Source organism: Numenius arquata, chromosome 1 (assembly GCF_964106895.1).
Source record: "Numenius arquata chromosome 1, bNumArq3.hap1.1, whole genome shotgun sequence".
NCBI classification, from domain to species: Eukaryota; Metazoa; Chordata; class Aves; order Charadriiformes; family Scolopacidae; genus Numenius; species Numenius arquata.
Window position 1 is genome coordinate 120,367,252 of NC_133576.1, and position 12,216 is coordinate 120,379,467.

At 44.7% G+C, this 12,216-nt stretch overlaps 1 protein-coding gene across 1 annotated transcript in view; it reads left to right on the forward strand.

Moving 5' to 3' along the window:
* The first annotated feature begins 9,802 nt into the window (after nt 1–9,802).
* Nucleotides 9,803–12,216, forward strand: part of SACS (sacsin molecular chaperone) — a 64,986-nt gene continuing 62,572 nt past the window's right edge. Inside the window, exon 1 of the mRNA XM_074147319.1 lies at nt 9,803–10,018. The gene's annotated coding sequence lies outside the window, so the exon portion shown is untranslated. The remainder of the gene's footprint in view (nt 10,019–12,216) is intronic.

Here is a 12,216-nt window from a genome sequence, read left to right on the forward strand (position 1 = left end):
CAGGGACTTTTGGAGATCATCTAGGCCAACCCATCCCTCCTGTAGTCCCCCTTTAGGTACTGAAAGGCTGTTATAAGGTCTCCCTAGAGCCTCCTCTTCTGCAGGCTGAACAACCCCAGCTCTCTCAGTCTGTCTTCATAGGAGAGGTGCTCCAGCCCTCTGATCATCTTTGTGGCCCTCTGCTGGACTTGCTCCAACAGATCCGTGTCCTGACTGCGCTGAGGGCTCCGGAGCTGGACACAGCACTCCTGGTGGGGTCTCACAAGAGTGGAGTAGAGGGGCAGAATCACCTCCCTCAGCCTGATGGCCACACTTCTTTTGATGTAGCCCAGGGTCTGTCTAGTAGGTTAAAATATGATCTAGTAGCTTAAAAACTTTTTCTGCTTTCTGGCTATCCATGGGTATTGCTGATGATCAGTCATATTTTTTCTTCACCTTCCTTTGATAAACAAATTTAAGCAGGTTTAATTTCTTCTTTCAAGGTGAATGTTGTGTTCTAACTGTATTGCTAGGGCTTCTCTGAATCTGTTCTCTGCATCTTCTCAGCATCTTGATTGATCAGGGTTAAATCAGAATCATGTAGACTCTTGCAAATAGTTCTCACTCACTAATAACTTCCCATTTTCTGTCTCCTGTAGATCACATGTTCCTTCTTCATGGCTGTACCACACCAACAGATAATGGTCATCAACAACCTTTATGATAATGATAATGATTATGATCATCAAATGATTTTGTGGATTTTTGAAAGAAACATATTTATAAATAACATACATAAAAATACATTCTATGTATTTATATATAGAAAATATACATAACGTAACATATGCATGTTTCATATATTTTTTATCATTATCTATTACAGTAATTAATAATCTTTTGTCTGACTGCAGGGTGGAGGCAGGGTGCAGGCTTGTTGACATTGCAGTCTGACTCACGCCACCAGTCTGTCTTCAAAACCCATTTTAACACCCCTCATTTCACACAGCCAGCTCCTCTGTTCTGTCACGATCCCCACTGAGCAGGCACCAGAGAGAGAGAGATGAGAGATCCATGAAATGTTTTCCACAGCTTTACTAATATCCGTTGAGGTGTGTGGAAGTTGCTACATATGGGTCTTTTCATCTTTCTCTCCTGAGTGTATTTCTGCAGCATTTAAATCATGGTAAATAATGTATTAAATATGACTTTGCTCTGACTGTTGAACATAATGATTAATGCCAGCTCATGCCTATCTTACATTCTGTGTGATATCATGTTTAAGAAGGTATTGGCTACCATGTTGAGGTGAAACATCTTCTCTTAAATAAACCAAAACTGGAAGTGTCACAGCTCTCAGCTGATTACTGAGGAACAACCTGCAAAAGCACAAAACTAATTCTACAAATTTTTTCAGACACTTCCCAAAAAGTCTCTCCATGGTAAACAAAGAAAATAAGCTCATAGCAGGAAAAAGCTGAGTCTGCTATTTGCATCCATGTTTACAACAGAGCACAGGGAAAACTCCATGCTGGCATCCTTCCAGATGGAAACTACACGGAGTAGCTGCCTTAAAGGGAAGGGACCCTTTAAGATCATCTAGTCCAACCAATGAAAAAAAAACCAAAACAAAAAAACAAACACCACACACACACAACACACCACACACAACCCACACACACACCACCACACCACCCAACACTAATCCATATCCCCGAGCACCATGTCAACTCCTCTCTTGAATACCTCCAGGGATGGTGCCTCAACCATCTCCCTGGGCAGCCCATTCCAATGCCTGATAACCCTTTCAGTAAAGAAATATTTCCTAATATCTAACCTGAACTTCCCCTGGTGTAACTTGAGGCCATTACCCCTTGTCCTATCATCTGTAACTTGGGAGAAGAGACCGACCCCCGCCTCTCTACAGCCTCCTTTCAGGTAGTTGTAGAGAGCGATAAGGTCTCCCCTCAGTCTCCTCTTCCCCAGACTGAACAACCCCAGCTCCCTCAGCCTCTCCTCGTAAGACTTGTGCTCCAGACCCCTCACCAGCTTCGTTGCCCTTCTCTGGACCTGCTCCAGCACCTCAATGTCTTTCCTGTGGTAGGGGGCCCAAAACTGGACGCAGTAGTCGAGGTGGGGTCTCACCAGTGCCGAGTACAGGGGGACGATCACCTCTCGGGTCCTACTCACTACACTGTTCTTGATACAGGCCAGGATGCTGTTGGCCTTTTTGGCCACCTGGGCACACTGCTGGCTCATGTTCAGCCGACAGTCGACCAACACCCCCAGGTCCTTTTCTGCCAGGCAGCTCTCCAGCCACTCTGCCCCAAGCCTGTAGCGCTGCCTGGGGTTGTTGTGACCCAAGTGCAGGACCCAGCACTTGGCCTTATTGAACCTCGTCCTGTTGGTCTCAGCCCATCCAGACAGCCTGTCTAGATCCCTCTGCAAAGCCTCTCTACCCTCCAGCAGATCAACACTCCCACCCAACTTGGTGTCATCTGCAAATTTGCTGAGGGTGCATTCGATCCCCTCGTCCAGATCATTGATAAAGATGTTGAAGAGAACCGGCCCCAGTACCAAGCCCTGTGGGACACCACTCATGACCGGTTGCCAGCTGGACTTCACTCCATTCACCACCACTCTCTGGGCCCGGCCCTCCAGCCAGTTTTTAACCCAGCGGAGAGTATACCCATCTAAGCCATGAGCATCCAGTTTCTCCAGGAGAATACTGTGGGACACTGTATCAAAGGCCTTGCTAAAGTCTAGGTAAATAACATCCACAGCCTTTCCTTCATCCACCAAGCGAGTCACTTTGTCATAGAAGGAGATCAGGTTTGTCAAGCAGGACCTGCCCCTCATGAACCCGTGCTGGCTGGGCCTGATCACCTGGGCATCCTTCATGTGTTGCATAATGGCACTCAGGATGACCTGTTCCATCACCTTCCCAGGCACCGAGGTCAGACTGACAGGCCTGTAGTTCCCTGGATCATCCTTCCGACCCTTCTTGTGGATGGGCTCATGTCATCACCACATGGGTTACGATCCTCCACCTCTACTGAGGCAACAGGCCACAAGACCTTGCTAGCACTTTTACCCACTGGCACTGGTAATCTGCTCCCAGGCTCCTCTTTAGTAATCCTGCTTTCATCCCCATCCCCCTTCAACCCTAGTTTAAAGCCCTTTCAATGAACCCTGCTAATTCTTGTCCCAGTATTCCTCTTCCCCTTTGGGTAAGGCTTGCCCTACCAGTTGCCACCAGGTCTGATGTCCTATAGATCATCCCATGACGAAAGAAACCAAAGTTCTGACGGTGACACCAGCCTTGGAGCCAGGAGTTAATCTGCTGGCTCTTCCTGTTTATACCCTCATCAATTCCTGCAAGTAGTGGGATGGAGGAGAACACAATTTGTGCTCCTGATCCCTTAACTAGCTGTCCAAGGGCCCTAAAGTCTTTCTTCAGGGCCCTTGGACTAAAATAAAGAGTAACAAATTACCAGAGCCAGACGTTTCACCTGGACGTTTTCAAAAATAAGTTCATTTAAGAACTCAGGAATGAAATACCTGAATGACTGTCCATGCTTGTAATTTCTCCTCCAAACCCCTTTGGTTCCCACAGTGCTGGAAAGCGACTCATGAGACGGTTTTTCAGAAAGGGTTCCAAGAAGGAGCTGAGGAACTACAGACTGGTATGTTCTGTACTGGCTGTACAGGACACTTTCACAAGATGTCTATTAAAGAATAAAATTAGAGGACATGTGAATAACCAGGACATTGGGCAAAAGTCAACACGAATTTTTTAAGTGCAAATCACACCTCATGTAACTACTTGAATTGAGAGAATCAGCATAGAGAGATATTGGAAATCCTGTCTATCTAGATTTCCAAAGGCATGAGTTCACCGCCAAAGGTTTTTAAATAATTATAAATGGTCACAGGATAAGAATGCATGGATATTTGGACAGTTGATTAAAAGTCAGGAAATAAAAAATAGCAGTAAATGGTCAATATGCATATATGAATATATATAGTACAGTGTATATATACGTGCATAGATATTAATCCTATCCTGTTCCTAAGAAGCAATGTAGATGCAATTCTGAGTTTTACACTCACACTCTGAATACTGCAGCCCAATTACCCGCTGTGACATGGTTTCAGCCTCTGGTAAGTATCTGCTTCTGCATACCTGGTTCTTCATGGTCCCACCCTGGGGAGCCTGAGCTGAGGTCTCTGACAGTGCGTCTTCCATGGCCTCTGTGGCCTTAATGTAGAGTGTTGCCCCTCCATTGGTGTAGCCAGTATTAATCATAGAAAAAGCCCATCTCCTGAATTTGAACGCTTCGTGTCATAGAATCGTAGAATCACAGAATGGTTTGGGTTGGAAGGGACCTTGAAGGGCATCCAGTTCCAACCCCCCACCATGGGCAGGGACACCCCCCACTACAGCAGGTTGTTCAAAGCCCCATCCAGCCTGGCCTTGGACACTTACAGGGATGGGGCATCCAGAACCTCAGCAGGCAACCTGTTCCAGTGTCTCACTACTCTCATAGTGAAAAATTTCTTCCTATTATCTAAACTAAATCTACCTTCTTTCAGTTGGAAGCCATTGCCCCTCATCCTATCACTACATGGCCTTGTAAAAAGTCCCTTTCCAGCTTGCTTGTAGGCCCGCCTCAGGTACTGCAAGGCTGCAATAAGGTCTCCCTGGAGACTTCTCCAGGCTGAACAGCCCCAGTTCTCTCAACCTATCTTCATAAGAGAGGTGCTCCACTCTCTGATCATCTTCGTGGCCCTCCTCTGGATCCGTTCCAATAGGTCCATGTCCTTCTTATATTGGGGGCCCCTGAGCTGGACACAGTACTGCAGGTGGGTTCTCACCAGAGCAGAGTAGAGGGGCAGAATCACCTCCCTAGACCTGCTGGCCATGTTTCTTTTGATGCAGCTCAGCATACGGTTGGCTTTCTGGGCTGCAAGCAGGCTTTGCCAAATCATGTCGAGCTTCTCATCAACCAAGACCCACAAGTCCTTCTCCTCAGGGCTGCTCTCCAGCCATTCTCGACCCAGCCTGTATTTGTGTTTGGGATTGCCCTGACCCAGGCGCAGGACCTTGTACTTGGCCTGATTGAACTTCATGAGGCTGACATGGGCCCACCTCTCAAGCCTGTCCAGGTCTCTCTGGATGGCATCCCTTCCCTTCAGCGTGTCAACTGTGCCACAGAGCTTGGTGTTGTCAGCAAACTTGCTGAGGGTGCACTCAATCCCACTGTCCATGTCTCCAACAAAGATGTTAAACAGCAGTGGTCCCAGTACCTACCCCTGAGGAACACCACTTGACACTGGTTTCTACTTGGACATCAAGCTGTCGGCTGCAACCCTTTGAGTGCAGCCGTCCAGCCAGTTCCTTATCCACTGAGTGATACATCCATCAAATCCATATCTCTCCAATTTAGAGACCAGGATGTTGTGCGGGACAGTGTCAAATGCTTTGCACAAGTCCAGGTAGATGATGTCTGTTGCTCTCCCCTTATCCGTCCAACTCTTCACATCAGCTGTTTCCCACCTGCCTCAAGGAAGCAGAGAGGATTGCAGTGCACTGCAGTAGTTAATACATCTACTGCCCTGGGCAAATGGGGTTGGTCAGGCTCTGGCCAGGCTGAATGCCATGGACTGACAGAGCTGGCATTTATATTTTAATTAGAGAGGATGAATACATCATCATCATTGTTTTAATTTCCCTACTTGGAATTCTTGCTTGATAATCCAGTCTTTACAAAAAGACTCCTCCTACCCAGATGATATGTTACATTTTCGTTATCATGGGGGTACATATGCACCAAAACATGGTTTTCTTATGATTCCATGAATATTTGAAATATGCATATATATTTCAATTATGAAAAGTATAGTTAATGAAAAAGCAGCATGTGAAGCTAATCTGAGCCTAAATTAAATTCTCAAAGGACTATACAATCCCACACCATTGGTGGTGCTAACACTAACAACCTGTGCTGGCAACACACTAATTAGTCTGCCTCTAGAAGATGAAGCTGGTATTTTAATCACCCAAACACTAATAGCCTGGCCTTGCTGGCATTATAATTGTTATGGCAGTAATAGCCTGGGCAAGATGGTATTTTAATCACCCTGGATGACAGCCTAGAACTGTTAATTTTTAAAATTTCTGTCTTTTTATCAAGGTTAATAAGAGGTCTACCACAGATATGATCAATTACAAAATGCAGAAATCACTATTTTAACTTAAAAAGAGTCAAACTTGGCAGTCTTGGCATTCACAGTACTGGACAATTTTCAGTTATATCACCTCTTTCCCATCTTTCTTCTTTTTTTTTTTTTTTGAACTTCTTTTCCCTGCAGCCCCTTTAAACCACACGTGAGTCACTTGGGAGAGCTGGAGTGGGCTGTGCAGAACTGTTTGCTGTTCTAAGCATTAAAATGATGTTACTACAACATCCAACTAATGCGGTCTCAGATACTTAACCTTACACGATAAAACCCCTCTCACTATTGTTGATATTTTAAGAAAATAATTCAGATTATCAACAATTTGTCTTATCTTTAAATGTCACTAATTAGTTATCTGTTGAACATTCACTGACTTCAAAGAGACCTCTTGATCTTTGCTGTTACATAGTGCTGGTCACTAATGGATGGATTTGGCAAGAAGATTTTATGGCCAAGCTTCATTTTTATCCCCTTTAATTTGAGGTGGGAATGCCTAGAGCTGGGGCGATGGATTAAACAGGAAATTGCCGTTTTTCCTCCAACAGCTGAGGAGTGCAATCTTGCAATGTCTGGAAAAATTTAATCAAATTGTTGAGGAATTAGAGCTCTCTTTAAGAAAATTAGCTGTGGTAAAGGTTTTGAATTTTGTTTCATACTTCTCATAAGGGCTCGGTCACCTTTACTGAGATTTTCCACAAAGTTAAAAGTAGTTCAAGCTCCCTCGTAACTTCTGAACTGGGTCCATGACATAAATGCAACACATTGCCGTTTGAGGGAGATTTCAGTTACCCTCATTATGGTAACGACCGTGGGCTGCATGTGGATGGTGAAACCATTCACTCAGCCTGCCTGGAGCACAGGGGCATTGCAGGGGTGACCTGTGTTTTTGGCTGCTGCCAGCCCGGTGCTGCCCAGTGGAAGCCCATCTCTCCCCACTCCGCCACAAGCACCCCAGAGGTGGCAGGGAATGTGGGAGGTGTCCTATTTGGGAAGAAGGGAGGTGAAATAAGAGAGACAGAGAAGTAAGAAGAATGGTCCTGGCTGAGGGAAGAGGTGGGTGAACTTTATAAGGCACCAGCCTCATGGGTGATCCGTTTGAGTAGCTGGCTGCTCTTCACCCATGTCAGCACCAAAAAAAGTCATACCAAACTCAGCAGCAGCAACGAGCCTTCTAATTTTACTTGATTTTCACAGCTGGGATGGTGTATTCATCAATCAAATACATATGTTTGCCTTTGTTTTACAATGTCCTTGGAGGGAAATTCGCCCTTCACCTTCCCCTCCCTGGGAAGCCCAGCTGCTCTTTCCAGCTCAGTTTCCAGACACAGGTCTGCCCTCAGTGCACGTTCTTCCGTAAGAAGATTGCTAATAATGCTAGCAGTTCCCAATCTATTTTTTCACTCCAGGAAGGGAATTTCAAAGGAGGACTCTTCATGCCTGCTGTTTAAAAAGGATTTGAACACTTTGTGAGAGGATATGTTTTAAGCACTCTCTTTTCAATGCCCTGTCCCCCCATTGCCTCCTATCCTTGTGACGCTCCCTGTGACATCTGCGGCTTCATTCCCACACCCCATATAGATATTTTTTCTGCTTTCAGGGCCTGACATTGATAAACAGAGCTGATGCCACCCTACTCACCTATGTGGCCAGCACAGCCGCGGGCAGTCGCAGCCGACACGCGTGCCCTGCTCGGGGAGCCAGCTGTCATTCTCAGCGTGCCACCGCCTCGGAGCCCACGCTGTCGGCAGCTAAACTTAGGAGCAGCACGACAGCTGTGTGAGATCATTGTCCTGCAGGAGCTTATCCAGCGGGGCAATGTTTTGGAGACTGGCACTGCGTGTTTTTCTGGCCAAACAGTCCTCTCTGCCTGGTTACAATGTCTTTTTGTTTACTTGAACTTGGAGAGGATTGAGCGACGGTGGTGAACTTCAGCAAAGTGGAGATGTGATCGCCAGAAAAATGTGTTTTCCCTCATCTCTGTGCTACAAAAAGCAATCTTGTAAGGCCAATTTTGTTACTTGCTTACGCTCAGTACCTCTTGACCTTTCATGATCAAGACTCTAAATATAAGGATGTTGGCCTCCTCTGGTCTATTGCTGTGATAACACAAATAATTTCACTTACTATCAGATGTACTTTAACATGAAACAGGCTTCTTTTATTTGGAAGATTAATATATCATTTTATACAATGCTCCAGATGCCTCAGTGTTTCCAGTGTCACTTTAACCTTCAACATGAGAGAAGACAGCTTCAGCTCCTTGGCAGGAAAACAGGTTTTTTTAACCAAAAGCAGCAGAGTCATAGTAAACTCCAGGAGTTCTCTAAGGAATCACCCTCTGTATGAAGCTGCAATAGCACTGTGTTTTTTTCCCGTCAGTATTTGTTTTCTCTGCCTCTGCAGGCATTACCCTGCAGACAAACTATTTCTAGTGCATCATCTGTGCAGCCAAGGACTACAGAAGCAAAAGAGAGCTCCAGATTCCCTAGAAATCCCAAATCTCATACTTTTGGCCAGTCCTGAAGTTCTTGTGAAGTTCTATATTAGTATAATATTTTAAGTGAAGACTGACAGAGGTTGGAAGGGTGTGTTTGTGGCAGTGGGTTGCCTGACCCATGAGGACAGAGAGCACTCTGACACTTGGAATCCAAAGCAGCAGGACTGGCAAGATTAGAAGAGCTCTCAAAGGAAAGGTTTCTTGCTTTTTCTTGGAGGATAGCCTGGCAGGTTAACATGGGTGACTAAGGTGAGAGTTTAAAGGTCTAAAAATCTTAGAAATGCGTTAAACAGTTCAGTCCGATCTTTGTTTCTGTTCAAGGTTGTATCTGCAATCCCGGATGCTTCTGAGGTCTGCTTCATGCAGAACAGAAGTATGAATGTGAACTACCTAAGGAGTGAACTTTTAAAATGAGCAAGTGCCAACAGCTACCTGTGCCAACTTGGAAAAGAGAAACCAAACTCAGGATGCTACTGATAGCACACAGATTTCTGAGTCTTGATGTGATCAGCACTCACAAAATTAATCTAAGGCAGTCCTAAAGAGTGTGAGCACTGTTGGTAAAGGAGAGAGGCAGAAGCAGAACAGTAAGGGTATTTACTAGAACTTCTATACAGACAAGAGTTTTCAGAGGGGACTTCTTCAAATTGTGAACATTTTAAATGTAAACCTTGTTTGACACAGCTGGATAGTTCAAGCATGAAATAAATAGATAGAAAACCTATTACTTCTATTGCATAAGCTGAATGAAATGCAAAAAGTGAAGAAATAATGCAGCATAATGTCAGGAAGTACATTTGAATGAAACCGAATGAACCACAAAATTGGATCAGTTACGGGAGATATTTACTTGAAATACACAGTATGCCTGGAATAGCATCTCTTCAAAATATGTTATTTTGGCCTTCTGTCTCGGTACCCTCCTCTAACAACTACCCCGTGCCTGCAGTTTGTGTGGTGCTTCTGAAACCTGAGGTTAGTCAGGACCATATCTCTTTAAAAAAAAAAATAGCACCAGAGACAAAGAAGGCAAAACCCAGGCTGGGAAGGGGGAGCTAAAGCGGCTGCTGCATTGGGCGGTTTGGGCACATCGCTGCTGCAGCAGTGGTCACGCATCCCTCCGCAGCCTGCTGATTTTGCAAAAGAGGAGGGGGGGGGAGGAAAAAAAGCATCGGTTTGCGGGCCAGATGCTGTCAAACACAAGCAACCAATGGAAGAACTGGCACAATGAGCAGACAAGCATGTGGAAGCAGTTTATGAAGAAATAGTTAAATACCGAGCTTTGTCCCGGCCGATGCTGTAAGTACGAGCTCAATAAGCAGATCCCGTGGTCACTGCAGTTGTTTGTGGGAGGTGTTTTATGGGTATCCCGATGCTTTTAGCACTCATAGGTGGAGAAAGCATTGACTGTGACACGTCTAACAGTTTATTTGGGCAAATAACTGTATTGTCTGTGTCTCTACAGGATTTTTGGGTGACTCACAAGCTGCAGTGCACTGCCAGGGCGGGTGAAGCATGGGACTTTACCCATGAGCTTGTTCTCCTTTCCTGATGGCTTGTCTGGGGTCCGCTCTGTAGATGGGCTAGCAGATTGCTGCAGTACCACCCCCCCGTGCAAAGGCCTCTTGCTGAATTTCAGCGCTGCCTTCAAGCACTGGGTATACACAATACGTTTTTTCATGCTACAACGGCTGACTTAATTTAAAAAAAAATCCTAGAATTACTTGTTACACAAGCTTTCTTCATGCCAAGTGCTCTATTCTTATTTTTTTTCCTTATGTATGCAATTGTAGAAAGCATATGAAATTCCAATAGCTTTGTGTGTTACCATTGGGAGACTGGTTCTTAACGTAGCTCTCCCAAAGAGAGTGCCAAGTATGATTTATTACTCAAAGGAATGAATATTTTCCTATCTTTGGTCTGTTTCTAGCTGAAGTAGTTGTATGTATTTTTAAATGTAAACATTTGTTCTTATGGAAATCCAAGGTCTCATTATTTAGCAAATCATTTGATGCTTTTTGTTCTGCGTATGCCCTAATGGTCTAGTACAGCTTTAAAACCAAGTAAAAAAGCAGAGCTAAAGCAAGTTTATGGCATGGTGTTTCACAGCAAATTTTTTTTGGTAATCAGGCAATTTTTTTTTAATTGTAGCTAAATCTATGCATGTCAGCAGAGTAAAAAACTAAGCAATAAGTATTTTCCTTCTTATTTTATGAGAACATTAAGTTTGCTTTCATCTAAGTACTGCATAAGACCATGATGATTTGCTCTAAAACAAAGAATATCGCCTATTTGATGGCCTCTGCACTTGTGCCTTGGTACTTACCCAATCGCTGCAGAAACCGCTGGGAGATCTCACTCCAGTAGCCGGGGGGGTAACAGCGGGGTAGTTGTGGTGAGCAGCCTGCGCTGTCATGTTAAGGAGGGTGAGTAGATGATGCAAGGAGGAGTCTTCTTTTGTCCATCTCTTTTGGGACTTGGCTAAAGTGCAGCTCCTGATGCTGATGTAACTGCAGGTAACTACACACTTATGCCCCTACCAGGCTGATCGCCTCAGTGGGGACATAAGGCAGAGCCTCCCTTACACTGACAAACCCACAGGGAGGTTTTCCCATCATTGCTTTTGGACTCACCTTCACCTTGTGTTCTCAGAGGTATTACAGCTCCATCAGCTGTATACTTGCAAACCAACTTCTTAGAGCTTGCTGCCAAAAAACTGAATTAGAAGAGGCGCAATTTAGCCCTTAATGACCTTATAACAAACTACTGTTACCTAGGGAGCGCTCCAGCAGGGAATGTGAATGCTGAGGCTGTGATATATTAGTGTTCGTTCTTACCCCTTCCGCTCCTCTCTCAGGATTGTCACCCTCCCAACACCAAGCAGCATCTCTGGTTGGAACCAGCATTTCTGAAGATCAAGAGAGTAATCATTTGCATTGTCATCTGAGTGTTATCAAAATACAAAAAGGATACAAAAACCCAAGCCCGCATAGAGAATTTCTTTTCCCGTACTGGAAATGTGCAGGACCATGACATAATTTAATTAGGTAAAATTGTTTTGTAGGCTGCCTACTGTCGTGTGAAGACAGTGGGAAAATTTCAGCTCATGTGTACTTCTATTGTTTTCAGCAGAATTACACCAGGGTGAATTTGGCATTTTTGGGGCCAACCGGAAAACCTTTTCTTTCTCCCTCCCTTTCTTAATTGTTTTCCTGTTTCTCAGATGTGATTTTTTTTTAAATGGCCTCCAGGGCAACAGGCCCAGATTCATAAAAAAAAAGATAATATGGAGTATCTAAGATGCCCAAGTCAGGACCACGCTTGTCTCAGGCTTCCTGTAAACTCAATGGAAGCAGAGGGGTACTTCCAGGAAAATCGATACACCACATACGTAAAATCACACTTCGCAATGTTTGGGGGACCACTTGGACCCTGCTCTCAAAAGCACAGTTTCTAAAATACTGGGTGAGTTTTTATGTTAAAATATACAAAAGTGT